Source organism: Porites lutea, chromosome 2 (genome assembly GCF_958299795.1).
Source record: "Porites lutea chromosome 2, jaPorLute2.1, whole genome shotgun sequence".
NCBI classification, from domain to species: domain Eukaryota; kingdom Metazoa; phylum Cnidaria; class Anthozoa; order Scleractinia; family Poritidae; genus Porites; species Porites lutea.
In genome coordinates this window covers 23,772,116-23,790,524 of record NC_133202.1, presented here as the reverse complement: position 1 = coordinate 23,790,524, position 18,409 = coordinate 23,772,116, and the positions used below count along the sequence as shown (strand labels likewise).

Sequence of the window (18,409 nt, the reverse complement as noted above, 5' to 3'; positions counted from 1 at the left end):
TAATTCTTAATCAGCTTCTCCGAACGTTAAAGTCCACAACAACAACCAGCTTTACAAGTCGCTAGCTGGCGACCAGCTATGAAATTCTGGTCGCCAGGGCTAAATTTTTAGTTGCATTGGCGACCAGGAAGGCGCAATTTCGGACCCTGACTGAGTCTGTGTTCGTTAAATCTATCCTTGAGACGTCGCTTAGTTTCACCTACAAATTGTAAATTACAACGGTTACATTGAACCATGTAGATCACGTTTTTAATGTTACAAGTAATGTGTGAAGTGATTGAGCGTGTTCCACCTGTAACGTGAAAGGTATAACCTGTGAGGCCGTTAGTAAGATATGGACAAGTGGCACAATTTTGTCCACAGCGGAAGGAGCCTGGCGGAAAATGATTGTTGGAGATAACGGGTACAGCTGCACTAACACCAGTACATGCAGTGACCCTCAAATTCTAAAATTTCATATTTGCGATTTTTGTGTTATTATTAATCATAAAGCCCTAGATGCTAGATTTACTCTGTTGCCTCAGTTATCATACTGAACATACCCCTCTTTGCATCACTTCCTGCTCCCCATGACCACTGAGGATTTGACTCGTCGTCCTCCCATTCTGATTCAGTATCCTCAGTATCCAGTATTCAGTATCCAGTATCCAGTATTCAGTATCCTTCCTCCCTACCATCGCACCTAACATAAAATGGCGATTAAAAAAAGAAGAATAGTAGTTTTTTCTTAAGTTTAACCTATAGTAAGATCATACCATGGCTGCTTTTGCATGGTGTTGTCGGTCCTTAATCTTTACTTACTTACCTGTCACTGTGCTTGCTCCTGATATCTCCTGCGTTACCGAACTTTTCTGCTGATAGCAAGATAGAAATTGCGTTCAGGTAATAAATAGTACTAATAGCAGTTCAGTAGAGACTACCGCAATGGTCGTTTATCGAGTCGAGCCACAGAGTGTCTCTTACGGGAACAGATCTGACACATACCTAATTATCAATAATTAGCTTCATACAATACGCAAACCTAATCAATAGCGGTGTTAAGAGAAAAATAGCAGGTTGTCATCCGTCGAGTGTTATATTCTTGTTAAGTTTTTAGGCAGTAGCTCGGTTACTTATTTACCGCATAACGCAAGAAAAAAGACGTTATTTTCTCTAGCTGCACAAAAACAGCAGTGCTTACCACGCCACGCTGTCCTTTTATCTTCCAATACCAGTACATTTGACGTCATTCATACATTATTCATGATGCCCGTCATCTTTGCACGCGCTTTGGGATTGATGGAATTTCAGGGGGGAAACAAAAGATAAAATTTGCCAATGCGAGAAATCATGGTCGAATTTGTTTAGTCTTTCAAAACGAAACGACGATTTAATAGCCATGTAAAATGTACGGTTTGAGTTTCGATAAAATTATAATAATAAAAATAATAACTGTTTATTCACAAATCCAAAAGGAAAAAGTGAAAAGGAGATAAAAGAGGTTATCCCTTTCTAGTTTATCTCCTGATAATAAAATACATTAAGAAATAAATTATTTACAACTGTTTAAAATAGTAACTATATATGTATATAAAACATCACACAGTAAAAGAACTTAGTGTTCGCTAGAAAAATCTATAAGATAACGTCTCAGTCTGTTCTTGAAAATATTCAAATTCTCCGCCTCAGCAACTTCCTTTGGGAGATTGTTCCAGTTATCTATTATGGGTATAAAAAAAGAATGTTTAAAACTATTTAAAGTTGCTGATAGGATGTAAGCTTAAGTTTAAAACGATGGTTGGCTCTTAAGGGCCGAAAATCATGTGCAAATGTAAAAAATTCCGAGGGATCAAGTCCATTAAGTCTATTTATTGTCTTATAACACTCGACAAGCGACGAAAATAATCTTCTTTGTTCAAGTGATGGCCATTTAAGGAGCTTTAGGCGTTCTTCGTAAGGCATGTCTTGCCCAACATTTCCAAGGACGTTGTACTTTCTCCAAGGTGTTTAAGTCTTTTTTAAGGTGCGGACACCAAACTGGAGAGCAGTACTCGAGTATCGGACGTACTAGACTCTTATAAAGTTTTGAGAACAACTGAAGATTTTTAGGACCCACCGTTCGCCTAACGAATCCAAGCACACTATTTGCCTTATTTGCGCATTTGTTAGCTTGCATACTCCATGACAGGTTCGAAGTAATATAGATTCCGAGATCCTTAACTTCAGATACAGCTTTTAATTGGTTACCACATAGATAGTATTGAGGACTTGAGTAATCATTTTTTTTAGAAATGCGCATCGCTTCGCATTTATCTGTGTTAAATTTCAGCTGCCAGACATAGCTCCAAGATTCCAGGCGAATAAGATCTTTCTGTAGCTTTTCAACATCTTCCTTAGTATCCCTGAGTATCCTATACAATTTCATATCATCTGCAAAAAGTTTTGTGTTTGACATAATGTTTCTTGAAATATCATTAATATAAATTAGAAATAAAATGGGTCCTAGCACAGTTCCTTGGGGCACACCAGACAAAACGGAAGTCCAAGATGAGTGATGTCCCCGCAGAACAACGCGCTGGTATCGATTGGTGAGAAAACTTCTAAGCCAAGACAGGAGTGGACCTTGGATACCATATGCGTGTATCTTTGTCAAAAGGCGTTCATGTGGCACCGAGTCAAATGCTTTTGAAAGGTCTAAGAATATAACATCAGTTGTCAAGCCTTTGTTTCTCCCGCTGGCCCAATCGTGAAAAGATGATAATAATTGAGAAAGACAAGATTTCCCTCATTATTAACCTCATTATTGCTTATTGTGAGGACACCTACGGTTGCTACTGAACTAAATACACATGATCACTTCCACCCATGCATAATTTGTCATTATCGTCTTAAATATAAAAAAAAAGTTGTTCACTTCCTGTTTTCAAGAATAAACAAACTCGACTGCGATTTCTTGTATTGGAAAAAAAAGATATCACTTGTTTCTCCCCTGATGAACCATGTGACATCTCTTTTATCCCATCAGTCCTTAAAGCGCGTGCAAAGATGGCGGGCATCGTGAATAATGTGTATTGTCTTAATCAGCAAACATTTCCAAAAATTTTGTCAGCGGTAGCTGGTTATGAATAGAAAGGCGGATCTACATGTAAGCCAGTTAGAAAAGGGGACATATTTTGAATGAACGAATGAATGAATAAATGAATGAAAAATAATAATAGTAACAAATATAAAAGTAAATTATAATAATCATAAAAAAATCTCCCAGAATCCCTCGAGGGAATTTTTTAAAAGGCTTTATAACTTTGACAATTTTATACGTAGAAGACTGTCAGACCACAACAAGATAACATTTCCCATAAAATATATTCCCATGTCACATCTAAGGTAGTGACGTCATCAGTCACGTGACCATTTCTAAATTAGGTTTATTGTTCCTGTGACAAGATTTCATTAACGAGTTTTAAACAAATAACATATTTGAGGTTTTACTTCTGTGGGGCATTTAAAAATAACCTGTTGACGTCCGGCATTTAAAATTTAAGGGAATGATAAACATGAGTGAAAAAGTCTGGAGACTAGGCCGAGGGCTGTAGAGAGTCAACCTTTTATCACACGGCAGGGCAAATTGGCGGGAACAAAAGAGGGACATGACGTACGTTATCAGTCATCAGTCACGTGATCAAAGCCTTTTGAACGTTTTAGTTCGTTTTTAAAGTACCTTTTTTGTCATAAAGTGGCACGATTTTGCTGTTTTTCTCAATAATTCTTCCACCGTATTGTCTCTGAGTAATAATTATTCCATTTTTCAAAGCAGAACCAGTCGAAAACTGACCCAGAAGTTTAAAAGTTGCGTATATTGACCGATACTGCAAGTTGAAAGCGAAAAGAAGGCATACTCGTGAGACTAAAGTCCTTTTTCAACTTAACTGTTTGTTTGCCGAAATAAATGTTCAACGACCTTTGTTAAAGGGACTGTGACACGCTTCTGCGCATGTGAGGCAACTTGATTTCTCTCCGGTGAACAGTTTTTCAAGATTGGCGTTTGGAGAAGAAATCCTATTCCATCGACCCTGAGACGCCCGAGAGAGCCATAATATCAGTATTCAAGAGCTATTTTGTCCATTTGGGAAGTTTTAAACGCTATATTTTGTACTTTTGTGCAAGTATTGTCAAGAAAATTCGAAATCATTGAGGAGAACCGTACGAAGCCAAGTTCGTTGTTGTTAGTGTTTCTACAAACGGATCAAACGTGGCCTTTAACGTGGTCATCTGGCTTTCATTTCTGTCTATCAAGATTCTCCAGTCAACTATCTACCTTTGACGGATATTTTTCAAACGATAAATATGTAAAGAGGAGTTAAAAAGGGTTTCCTCGATACAGCCGTGGACTACTAATGGGACGCAACGGCGAGTGAAGCTGATCTGCGACATGACTTCCGATTGTCTGCAGCAATTTAATTTATCGAGTGCCTGGAATAAGAAGGAGAAATCTCAACAATCTTTTGTTGTACACGAAGTCGAGTGAGGTTTGAGGAGACAAACCATCGAACATGAATCGTTTTAACAGGCATTCGATTTATGACTCCGATCCGTAGTTGTACGGTAGAAAGTACTAACAACAGGCCGCGTGATCTTTACTGATGTAGTTCACTGGGAATGTTCCTTGTATCTTTTCTGTATGAGCGTAGATGTTTAAGAATTGATCTTTTAAAAATAAATTGCATGTTCCCTGAATGTTCCGTTTAACATCTGGTTTCTTTGTGTGTTGAATCGATAACGTTTGTTTTGCGGAACACGCAACGCAACGACTCGGAAGGAATCTTTTAATTTGCTGATAAGCAGTTGAAATTTATACCATAGTTATGGGCTCCTGTTTGTTCCTTTTTTTGCGTTGTTCTTTTAGAATAATCTTTATACTTATACGTTATGTGGCTACTATTGCAAAGAAAGCGTCTTATGGTGAAGCGCTAAGAATTGCTTTCAAACAATGCTTCGATTTTCAGCCGGTATCAATCGACTGAGCTAGCCGACCGCATGGCATGGCTTATTTTATTATAGCGCGCATTTAGCTGGCATTTTAAGAAAAACGTTTGCCTCATCCTATACTGTGTGTTTTGATCACCGGTCAGGAACTATTTGCAGGTATTTATAAGTTTATATAGGGTGAACAGAGAGATCAGTAAGGTTTGTTTACAAATTATTTTTGTTTGCGGATCGGAGACTGGTTTTCTAGCGTGGGTACTTAAAAATACAGGTAGGTAAATGTTTGTTTCAAAGCAGGACAGGGTTGTTAATCTTATTCTTATCATCTGCAACATTTATCTGAGGAATACCAGAGAATAAATATGAATTATGGGGATATATATAAAATCGAACATAAACGTCCGGAAGACTCCCACTTCGCGAACAATGAATCTTAATTATGTAAATTTCCTCGCGTGCAGCTTAATCGCTTCCGATTGGTTCAAAGACAATCAGCTACTGTCACAGCTCACACATGCGCACAATCGTGACACAGTCCCTTTAATAAAGGAGAACTTTTCTCCATTCCGGGAAGAGAGGTCATGTAGCCGCTCTTTTAACCCTTTTAAGGTGAAATGGTTTGCTACCCTAACCTAAAACAATGGAAATAACGATGAACAATGTTCTGTTAATGTTTTCCTAGACCGATGAAAAGATACCTTACAAGCGAGAGATTCATAAATTTCCGGCATGGACCACGCCTGAGAAGAGGATTAATGGGTTTATTGTGAGCTCTACGTCTAGTTTCGATCAGTTAAATATTTAATTCTACACGGAAATTAAAGGAAAAAAAAGTCATCCTTGAAAACAGTTAATCACCATAGAGAAGACATATATGCCTCCTTTAAACCGAGGTGGTCCAGTGGATAGAGGCGTTAACTTTTAGTTCTAACTGATTCTGAGTGTCCGGGTACGAATCTCCTTGAAGCAAATTTTTCGTAACCTTTCGTTTTTTTTTTTTTTTTATTTCTTTTTTATTCTCCTATTTATCTGTGTGCTGCATATGGCTAGTAACATAATGTGGTAAATTGAAAGCAAAGTTAACAGGAAAATAAGAAATGCGGTATGTATCGTAGCGTATCTATCGGTATTAGTCTGGTATTTTTAGCGATACTATAATAATATTTTTACTAATCACATATGCGTAATTTAATCCGAGATGTAACTGCTTTGAGATAGAACGTCTGAATCAAATTAATTCGAAAGCTTCAAATTAAATACGACTTAGTCGAATCTGCGGCTGAAACAGTCGAAAATTCGACTTAGGTTCAACAATTGAGTTAGAGGTCGCATTCACATGTACCGAATATAATGCATTAATTATAGAAACCCTTATCCATTTTGGATAAAAAAATATTTTTTTCGAGAAACTGGGAATATTTACAACAAACGGAGTTAAATTGTGCACCATCATTTCCGACGTCTTAATCAACAGCCGTATCTGATTTCTTTCATCGACTTAAATAGGTGCTCGGCACTCATAAGAAATTCCACGTTTGAAGGGGGCCTAACATAAGATATGTTTCAGCTTAGTGGTTTGCAGGCTGTTATCAAGTTGTTGTTTTCTTGTCAGTAAGAGCAATTCGTATCTCTCTTTGTAAATTCATTTTGTTAATCGGCTTGTGCCGCGACTTAAGAATCAACTGTATTTGTATGTCACTGGACATGATTTTCCAATTTTCATCCATCCATTTCAATAAAAACAAATGGAATCACTTCTTACTATAGAGGACAACCTCGAACCGTGACTTCGTCGTATTAACCTGAGAACAGGCCCAATTTCAGCAATTCTCATACATTTTCTCTTACGCGCTTACGCTAAAATTGGGCCTGATACAAACTCTCTCACGTTTGTGCTCACTGCAGCTAGATTTCGGCCTCAAAGCTGATTGGCTGTTTATTGCCACAGGATCCGATTGGCTGTTAAAATCAACGGAAGTTGAAAGTGCTTCTTCCTCGCTTGGCTGATAGCACTGAAAAATCTTCGTGAATGATCCGCCGTCAGCGGAGAGAAGGATTTTGCTGTCTTATTTTATTGTTTTGCGGTCTTGTGGTAGGAAAATATACCTTAATATGTGCCATGGAAATTCAGAAAATTCAAATAGTTGTCCATATCTTCTAAGGATTTGCCTCATTTACAGAACAAATGTGAGTGAATCGCGGAGTTGAATCCCTCTGCAGTTTGTTGACCGCGAACAAGATGCTTTTTGCATCGCTGTTCAAGGAATTCTTGTAGGCATTATTTTAAAAGCTAATACTGCTAGTCTTAAGGTAAAAGACTTGTTGTTTACTTTCGCTTTTTGCAAACAATAAACCAGAAAAACTGATGTTCTCGCTCGATGGCTGTGTAGCCACGAGAGACTACGAGGTTTTTCCTGTTCTTTATTTTTTTATGCTTGGCGTTGCGTAAAGTTAGTTTAATAATTAGTACCTTTGTTATCGCGCTTGGAGTAGTTTTTTGTTAGCCTTTTATCATATGCGTATTCTTTCTGTAATTCTAGTCTCGAAGTCGCGTTACGTAATCGTTGTTGTCAATTTTTGTAAGTTCATTAGGTTTATTGTTTTCAGTCCAGTTTATTATAAAGGTTTACTTTTTGGTCCATGTAAATCAGTCGCCTCGTTGTATCCGGAGTTGCCGTACAGATCTTGTAAGTATAGTTTTTCCTGTAATTTTCCTCGTTTTCTTAGTCATTTGTTGTATTTTAAGTTATCGTCTTTGGAAAGTTTTCGGTCCGCGTTTGTTAATTCTTTATTTTCGTTTTTTGCTGTAATTGTTCTAGTGAATCGAGAAGTAAAAGTCAAATTCAAACTGTACGAGAGTGTTTTCCACAAGCTGTTTGCTGTTTGTTAATTTCGATTAATAAATTAAGTGAGCTTTTCAGACCTGCAGTAAAACAGCAACACATCAAAGGAGAACTACAAACTGTGTTTGTAATATCGTTTTTCATTTTGTTTATAGGTCAGTTGACAATGCAGTTTTAGTGGTGTGGTTACTTCTTTCTAAAGTGGCAGATAATATATTTAATACCTAGATTTATAAAAAAAAAAAAAAAAAATTAAAGGTTGTTTCTATCATCTATCTTGATCCAGAGCTTAGGGACAAGCACACCAGGTTTAAACAAGTATGACTAGCCGACGACTCTGCGGGGGGTGGACAAATTGTGCCTTCGTATAACTGGTACAATTACCTGAGTCAGGAATGGAAGAAGTGTGGTTATCTCGTAAATGGATCAAAGAGCAGGCTACTGTCAAGTCGGACGAAATTGCAGATAAGGCAAAGAGGGTGTTTGGAGATGAGGTCAATGTTACAACTGAAGGTCAGCGCCACTTGGGGGCCGTCATCGGATCTCAAGAGTTCAAAGATCAATATTGTCGGGAAAAAATCCTTAGATGGAAAGGAGAACTCGAAGCACTATCTGAGATAGCAAGGAGCTAGCCTCATGCAGCCTACACTGTTTTCTCGAAGGGTTACAAATCCGAGTTAACCTGTTTCAGGCGCACAATAGAGTCGTTTGAAGAGGCGATCGACGACTTACTTCTCCCAACACTATTCGGTCAAACGGAGCCCCTCCCTAGTGATCTGCGTCGGCTCGTTACTTTGACACCCGCTCAAGGAGGGCTAGGCGTACCCGACCTACGGTTTGAAGCTCCACAGCAGTTTGCTGCTTCTAAGTTAATAATAGCACCGCACGTAGATTCTATTACCACACAGAGCATGTCCATGGTGGCAGGCGAGAATTTCACGGAGGAGTTAAAAAGACAACATCAAGTCTTGAAAACTGCGTCGGTGAGATCGAGAATGGAAAGTATTGATTCCACTCCACCCTGGGATCTGCTGCGGTCAGTCGAGAGACAAGGGTGCGAGCTCATGGCTTACCGAAGTGCCTCTTGTCGATCAAGGCTTAGTGCTGAACAGAAAAGAATCACAGACTCTCTGCGTTTAAGGTATAATATGCGCCTGTCCGACTTACCAAGCGAGTGTGTTTGTGGAGAGAAGTATACCGTTTGCCATTCCCTATCATGCAAAAAGGGAGGTTTCGTGGCGCAGAGACACGATGGTGTTCGCAACCTACTTACCTTACTTATTGGTAAGGTTTGCACCAACGTTGAAGTTGAACCACAACTACAACCAATCGAAATTAAGTGTCTCTTTTTTAAATCGAAAGGAATTGTAAATAGTGCTTTTACTGAATAGTTTTTTAAGTGAAATTAATTGTAAATGGGATTTTATAGTTAGCTTTGTTATCATTAAAAGACTTGGATTAACAATAATAATAATAATAATAATAATAATAATAATAATAGTACTAATAATAATAATAGTAATAATAATAAAATAACGCTAAAGGACCGGACATTGTAGTTGTAAACGAAGAGGAGAGAAAGTGCGCCATTATCGTTATTGCTGTACCAGGGATAAGAGAATGAGTGAAAAGGAGAAACTTAAAAAAAGGATTGCTAGGATGTGGAACAAGAGAACTACGCAGGTGATACCGGTTGTTGTAGGATCATTGGGAAGTGCAAGTGTGACAAAGAACTTGGATAAGTGGCTGGAAAGTTAGACATTAGAACTAGTACGTAGTATTTTATTACTTCAAAAATCTAGGCTACTAGGAACAGCAACGATTTTAATTAATTAAAGTTTTAAAGTTATAAATTGAGGAGATCATGGAATAGGACTCGCGCCCTTAGCAAGTGAATCAGTATGCGATCAGCCAGTGCAAAAGGCCAGAAATAATAATAATAATAATAATAATAATAATAATAATAGTAATAAATATAAGAAAAGAATCTTTATTACAAAACCTCAATTAAAATCCTATTTACAATCAACCTGCTGTTACAAAAAATCTAATTAATTCATCAAAACACTATCTACAATTCCATCCGTTACAAAAGAAACCCCTCGTCCTTCATTAGAGAACAAAAACAATCCTCTATATTATAAGTGAAGATAGAAAAAACTATTCATTTACAAATTCTAAAAAATAGAAGTAACTTAACCTTACATAAAAGAAGAGATAATAGATATAATTAATAATGAAAGTTCAAAATTCTATAAAATTAAGAATTCCATTATGCAGAGATATTAAGATCCTGCAATCGAATTATACTAATGACTGCTAAACCAGTGCCCATAAAAAGCCCTAAGTATGAAAGCATATAGACACGTATTTCAGATATCCGCACTAGCGACATTTATTTTACAGTCTAATGATTGCTCTATCTTGCTACGAAACGGCGTTCGCGAACCTCTGACGCATGCATGTACCGATGTTAAGAGTTCAAACGAGATCTGTGTCCTGAGCCAAGTGATTACAACACGATAAGGCTCGGTGTCTTTCTAAGCTATCTTGTCTGCGAGATGCTTTAAGAACAACTGACACTCGTTTCCCATTCCGCCATTGATTCCAAACACTAAAGGCGTAAACGAACCCATTTCTACATCTAACACCCGCTGCTGGTACTTGCGTTTCTTCTCTTCTTCTTGCTCTTTGAACACTTCCGATGTTGGCTTGCTCTGGTAACACTTGGAGTTGACGTGCATAACTCTAACATCAAAAAATGCCGTAACTCCTCTTGCCCAGAAACCTCCCGCTTTGATGTCCAACCTTGCCTCAGAACTTGTAACAGCGCTCCTCAAATGAAATCGCTCGTTGTCCAGGGGTTGAAGGCGTGGTTCGATTTCGACATTATTGCAGATCTTGTCGATGAATGTCGTTAACAAGTTCCGTACACCGTCATGTCTCTGCGCTACAAACCCCCCCTTTTTACAAGAGAGGGCGTGACCAAACGGTGAATTTATCCCCACATATGCAATGACTTGGTAAATCGACTAAGGGTAAGTCATAACGCAAGCGTAGCGAGTCTCTGAACTCTTGCTTGTTGAGGGCTAAACCTTTGTCTGCGAGAGGCATCGCATTCAGCCAAGAACTTGCGCCTTTGTCCCTCGATTGATTAACCAGACGCAGCAGGCCTGGGGAGAGGCTTGAATCAATGCTATCCATTTTCTCTTTGGCACTTGCTCTCTTAAGTGATTGTTGATGCCTCTTTAACTCCTCCGTAGATCTTTCTCCTGGCACCATGATGGAACTCTGTGATGTAATAGAATCTACGTGGGCGGTGGTTATTAGTCTCGAGGCAGCAAACTGCCGCGGTGCCTCGGATTTCAGATCAGGAATGCCTAGACCCCCTTGACCCGTTGCTAAGGTAGCAAGTCTGCGCACCTCGTTAGGGAGAGGCTCTGATTGACCGAACAAAGGAGGGAGTAGTAAATCTTCAATCACTTCCTTGATTGGATGGACATAATCTTCAAACGATTCAATCGTGCGCATGAAGTAGGTGAACTTCGACTTGTAGCCTTTTGTGAAAGCAATATACGCCGCATGGGGCTGGCTCTTCGCTATTTCAGAGAGACGTTCGATTTCCTCTTTCCATGCACGAACCTTCTCCTCACAATACTGATCTTTGTATTCTTGCGACGCAATAACTGCTCCCAGATGGCGCTGACCTTCAGTCGTTATGTTGACTTCCTCTCCAAACACCCTCTTTGCTTCCTCCGCTAGTTCCCTAGACTTCACAATAAGCCAGCTCTTTGTCCCATTCACAAAAGGTAACCAAACTGTTGTCGTTCCTTACTCAATTGCCTGTACCAGTTGTATAACTGCACTATACTCCCTCCTCCAGCTGAGTCGTCTGCAAGCCACACCTGTTTAACCAATGGGCAATGATCCCTCAAATTCTGTATCATTATGGATGTATTAAGTGCATACCATGGCATCGCTAGCAGATTTCCTTGTGTGGTGCCTTCTCGAGAAAGTATTTCACCTCCCCCACAAATAAACAGTCTAGATGGGTTTCTATATGTGTTAATCACATAGAGCTCCATTTCTTTGCACATGATCTGGATATTGTGTAAGGCCGCTGACCTATTCATTTGGTTAAAAGCGTTACTAGCATCAATTAGCAATATTCTATCTGTTCCTTCTTCAACAAACACTTGACTCATTGCATGGATCGCAGCCTCCGCTCCTGCGTTATGACCAGCGCAAACTTGTAGGGGACCCGCCGCTTCTTTTATTTCCTCCTTTAAGAAACCGCTGACAGTTTTCCCCACTATTGTCCTCAGTACCTCTCCAACACCAATTGGTCTGATTCCCGGGTTCGTATCAAGCGGGATAAGCCTGCAGGACGTGAAAGCTTCAAGTAAGGATGGGTGGTACGATTTCCTTAGCAGATTTCTTGTGAACACGGCTAGCTCTTCTCTCAATATTTTGCCCTCTGTCTTGAAATTCTTAGAGCACAGGATTCTCTTATACAGCTCTGCGTCCATTCCAGATGGTCCGGCTGAGCCCTTGGTTTTACTTGCCGAGTTGTAGATCGATTCTTCGTCTATGAGGTCATAAACATTTGGCGGAATATAATCAATTGGGCCATGTAACAAACTCTCCTCTGCGATATCAGCTGCCTGTAGGTGTTTGTCCTGTAGCCATTGCAGGACATCTGGCGATAGGTCGAGCAGACCGGACGAGCTCTCGTTATCTAGGAGTTTCATAGCAGCTTTCAATTTTCCTTGCAGAACCAGCTTTGAGAAGGCTTTGGATATGTCTTCAACCTTTCTAGGTTTCTTGGAATTCACAAATTTCCCTTGAAAGAACCTCACTTCTTTAAGCAACAAATCAATGTCCCCTTGTTTCCAGAGTGCTAATCGACGCTCTATTGCTTTACTATGCTCCTTGCTTTTGGAAGTAGCAGATGGTTTTTGCAGAAACAAAGTTGGGAGCACCATGAATGCTTTAAGAGCGACCGAGTTCAAGTCAGAGTCTGAATTAAATTGCTTAATCCAGAAGGTTAATTCTTCAATGAAACTCTTCCCTGCGCGACCCGATGGAACATTGAATATATTCCTCCTGTAGTGGACGATTTCATCGTAAACATCGTTGACAGTATTACAGAAACATGCGTAACTAATACTGCCCTAAGTTTTGTTCTTTGTTTCGGAGGGAAGCACATCATAATCTGACAGATTTGGCTTGATTAGATTTTTGGTGTTTTGATCCTTGCAAGTAGCGGTCCGTCCCTGGGGAGCTCTTTGATCAGCAATGTCGGAAGAAATATGCAAATTCGAACCTTCGACCATATTCACGTTTGATAAATTTTCACCTTCGCATTTGGCGGGTTCGAGACCCTCGGTTTGTGATAACATAGAGGCACCAACCTCTTCTGTTTCGTCTAGAACAGTTGAAGAGTCGCCTCTAACATTTATTTGTGAGTTTTCATCCGTTATCGCTGCTGCGTGGTCGCGAAGATTCTGAGCTGATAACCCCAAGTTCACGTATCCCCGGCACGTCATCCCATATCTTTTAAAATGCGCATATATCCTTTCTTGCGTCCGTTCTGGTAACATGGCGGGTTGCTTGAGCTTTTTAAGCTTAAGGCTTTTTCCCTGCATTCTAGTAAATCTTGATTCATGTTGTCAGTCCATTTTAGCCTTCCTGGTTTTCCAGCGAGCGACCGACCTGCAGCCGCCGCCTCCGCCATGTTTTTGAATAATTGTTCCAGAACAAAAGTTAAGAGCCCTTTTATCTTGAGAAGGTTTTATGCAACCTGGCCCTGGCCACTAAATAGGTCATTTTCGATTCCCAAAAACTCTCAGTTTCAAAACGATACTTAGTGCTTAACCTTTCTTGTGAAAATGAGTGTTATCTGTATCTGTTATAATAGTAATAATGATGATGATAATAATAATAATGATAATGATAATGATAATAATAATACAATAATAATATTAATAATAATAATAATAATAATAATAATAATAATAATAATAATAGACTAAAAAAGCCTATGACATGGTCCCACATTTTTGGATTTTCGATTTCGATTGTTCGTGTAAGATCAATAAAGAGCTAGAGCACTGAATTAACAGCTTGTGGACAAACACTGGGTGAGGTAAAAATCACTTATTACAGGGAGATATTCTATCACCGTTGCTGTTTGTGCTAGGTATGATACCATTGACAAAAATCTTAAGAAAAGCCAGAGCAGAGTACGTGGTAGATGACATCAAAGTAAACCACCTGTTGTCTATGGATGACCTTAAACTTTTTGCCAAGAATGAAAAGAACCTAGCATAGTCTCCGCTTAGTCTCCCGACTTTTTCGCTTATGTTCATTACCGCCTTGAATTTTAAATGCCGGACGTCAACGGGTTATTTTTAAGTGCCCCACATAAATAAAACCTCAAATATGCTATTTGTTTTTAACTCGTTAATGAAATCTTGTCACCGCAACAAAATACTAATTCGGAAATAGTCACGTGACTGATGACGTCATTACCTTAGATATGACATGGGAAGATATTTTATGACAAATGTTATGTTGTTGTGGTCTGACAAGTCTTAACGTATAAAATTGTCAAAGTTAAAAAAAAAAAATTGGAAAAATTTGATAATTAAAATTTACTTTTATAATTATTTTAGGATTAGATCCGAAGGGTGTTACACTCTTTTAAAATGATCAGTTGTTCATACTCAGCCACTTCCAGTAATTGCTAAATTGGTAAAGGTTCGACTGTTCTTTAATTGACGCTGAGAACCTCGTCTTAACACACACAAATAATTGCTTCCTGGTCGGTAAAGAGTACTTCCTCAAGCTCATTTGCTCATTTGCCCATTCTCTCATTCGCTTTATCATTTTGAATTAATTTTGTTTCAGCAGCTAATGTCCTTTACTAGATTGCTTATTGTTTCGATGCTGTTTACAGCTCCTTTTAATAGATGGATAACTCTGTCAGCTTAATGCGCTTACCAGGATCTTCTTCTTCTTCTTCTTCTTCTTCTTCAGCCGGTACAAACACCTTTAATTCATGTTCTGCCATTCTGCCTACCTAGCGTTGCAAACAAACGAATTACTTACATCTCTAGTTTTTCCAGGACAAAGTAAAATAAGTAACTGATGAACTATTAAAATTCGTAACAGTCTGTGCTCAAACGGCAACATACAAACAGATGTACTATAATAATTTCTAATAATAATTGGTACGTTACTTATTATTGATAATTCTACTTCATCTCAAACTATAAACGAGCTTTAGCATATGCCTGTCATGTTGTAACAACTTCGTCAAAAACTAAGAGCTCTTCAACACTTTCGTCACACAGCCATTATGCAAATTCACGATAACAGAAATTTCTGTAACTCGCAGGACTGTTAAGATTAATAGGTTTTCAGAACTCTCAAAGTCATTTTTCTGAAAAACACTCTTTCATTTAGCGTAAAATGTAGCAAAGACGTCAGCGACAAAGAGGTAATTCTCCATCTAGTCCCCATTCCATAGGTAATCCCACTTCATCCACCTTAATATGCTCAAAATCAAATAACAATTTGCGCTTAGCTATCTTTTAAAAATTTAGTATATATACGAATTTAGTACATACACACGCAGTGATCTGTGCCATTCAAGCAATCTGATTGGTTTGCTATCTCGGACTACAGTGACGTTATATTCACCACGCTAGGCGGTGAATATAAAGCAGAACAAAATCGCTGTCGTGAACTGGGTGTTTTGCCAAAGTTTTATAGTAAGAACTTTTTAAAAATACAAGAATATCTAAGTGTTACACTGATGACTTTTTAAGGTAAGAAAAGACTTCTTGGTGTTTAAACAGAGTGATTTATTATGAAGCAGTTTACTGTAGCTGACTTTTTGTACGCTCGAAGCTATGTTTGCCAATACAGAGCAAAACGAGGCCATGCACTTTGCCACTGTTTTGTGATTTCGGGATTTTCTCGCCAGACCAATTGTGCCTATAAATAGGAGTTAATTTATGGTGAAAAAAATTAAGGAAGGCAAATATTTTCGAAAATTGTACGTGCCATCAGGTTAACAAGGCAAAGAACACTGCAGACAAACAATGCTCACCTTGATCGAAGCCGCTGTTGACAGTATTGGAAAAAGCGTTAAAAAAAAAAAAAGTTTCTCATTCACGGTGAGTTGACAGAAACAAATAAAGCTCTACTTTTCTTCTCAGAATTGGATAAGAATTTAAATTTTCGGCGTTTTCTAACTATCATTTGCCATGTTTGCCATATCATTTGCGCGTCCAGTGCTTACGGCTTCGTGTTCACGCATGAATTCACCCGTCAATCAAACTAATCGTTTTTAAAATGGTTTCCTTTCTGAATCTGTTGAGATCACCTCGTGTGAATATACTAAAACAATTATTTACCTCAGGCTCAGTTAATATTGTTGAATAATTATTTACCTCAGGCTCAGTTAATGTTGTTGAATAATCCCCGAGAGGTAGTCGAGGGTATTATTCAACGACATTAACTTCGCCTTCGGCAAATAATTGTTAAATATTTCTTGTTTCAGACACAAGCAATCGTCGTCAGCTATTGAACTAACAATCTTAAAACAGTGTATTAGTCTGAAAAAGTATATAGTGCGCATTTTTGCGAGCATATACCCAAGAATGTCAATCAACAAAATTCGAAATGTTTTTAATCGCAGCCTCGCCTGTTTTTTGTCAAATGGTTTAAACTCTAAAATAGGTTGAGTTTGATCGTCTGGGTGAACGTAGTCCTGAATAGGACTGTTGTTGTTGACAGTGACTGACGTTTCGACATCCTGTGCTTACCAAATCCAACACTGTTTTGAATGTATTTTTAAGCTATTTTTGAAAACTATTTTTAACCTGTTTTGTGAAATAGGTCTTAAATAGGTTTTAAACCGGAGGACAGACAGAGAGCAGCATACAAGATCAGATGATGCGACTGCCACTCTTCTTACATTAGTAAAACCGGCAGAAACCTACGCACGTGACTGACCGAACACAAACGAGCGACGACGAAGAATGGTGATGTCAACAATCACATTGCTGGGCACCATTTTAAGACGAAACATCAAATTGACTAGGACTCTGCGACATGTATAACGTATTCTACAGACCACTATCAACGTCTTACTTTAGAAAGCTGGTTTACTAACTTAGAACAAACGCCACTGAATCGTAGCCAACAGTTACCAGCGCCGTACAAACGACTTAATGACGAGATCAAACTAACTACGAGAGAATGACAATTTGACTAACAATAGACGACAGTTTAACCGTGACAATAGACGGATCGAAACGCACCAATTACTGATTACGAGTCTTCATAGCCAATAACATCACGGCTTAACTGACAGACGACCAATAACAACAATAATTGACCAGTCAGATCAGTAACCAGAGTATAATACCATCAACTGACGTGATACAACTCACTTTGACTCTGAAGATGACTACCGCGCAAGTTGTCGAAACGTCAGTCACTGTCAACAACAACAGTCCTATTCAGGACTACGTTCACCCAGACGATCAAACTCAACCTACTTTTGAAATGACTCCTAGGTTCAAATCTTTCAGAGGTTTAAACTCTGCTAGTACCATCCTAAGACTAATCCAAAGCCTTTGACATTATTATTCACTGATTAGTTTGCGCATGATGAAAGATAAGAGCCTGCGGTAATATCAGCTGGCATGCGATGCAATGATACTGACCTTCTATAATAACTACAAAATCTAGTCGCATGGGTTGCTGGTACCAATAAGACTTAGTGTTACGTTTTTTGGTGATAAAAAGGCAGATACAAAAAAAATTATGACAAAAATACACTGGGCAAAATGCACACATCCACTTTAATTCAACAACCAAATAGTCTAGGAGCAAATGTCGTAATTTTAAGTCCCATATAGGAATTTTAGGCTGCAAGCGATCCACTCATCTGAATGTGCTAAGGGGACGCTAAAGGACATAAAAATTTTGTTTGCACTCTGGAAACTCGTATCGAGTCGTTTTATGGGAATTTACAAATATGACCTAAATTTACAGGCTCTGAAACAAAAATGATAATTATAACTTTCCACTATTTGAGTGAATTTGCTCCGGAATTAAAGAGATTGTGTTCCTTAATTCCTTTGATGACATTATACAGTACTCGTTCCTCAACATGGTCACGTGAAAAAATTAGCATGGAAACGAGGTCATGGGAATAAAGTCGCGATAAGTTCCTTCCGTTTGAATAAAAGTGCCAGAATTTGCGAGCAATATGCACCTAGATGTATTAATGTATTATCATCATAACGTTTCGGTCATTAACATGGTCACATATGGCAATGCTAGCACGGAAATGAGGCTCTTGAGGTAAACCTGCTAGAGTTTAGAAGCTTTTACTCTCGACGATACAAAAAGATCAATAGCCTTGTACTTTTTTTTTTCAATTACCTTAATAAAACGCCTGAAAGAAATGAGACCTAGACCCTTAAGTGCCAGTAGCAAAAATTTTAGCTTAAGAACCTTCGAAAGACATAGCCGTTCTAAATTGGCCGAAGTACCCCTGCCCACCCAGTGTCTAATTAATT

At 38.6% G+C, this 18,409-nt stretch overlaps 1 protein-coding gene and 1 pseudogene across 1 annotated transcript in view; both read right to left on the bottom strand.

The window, feature by feature from the left end:
* The window catches only part of LOC140926766 (short transient receptor potential channel 4-like), a 39,666-nt gene extending 39,054 nt beyond the window's left edge, over positions 1-612 (bottom strand). Inside the window, exon 1 of the mRNA XM_073376465.1 lies at positions 543-612. The gene's annotated coding sequence lies outside the window, so the exon portion shown is untranslated. The remainder of the gene's footprint in view (positions 1-542) is intronic.
* A 9,875-nt stretch (positions 613-10,487) lies between these two features.
* Positions 10,488-11,782, bottom strand: LOC140926765 (uncharacterized; annotated as a pseudogene).
* Positions 11,783-18,409: the final 6,627 nt, after the last annotated feature.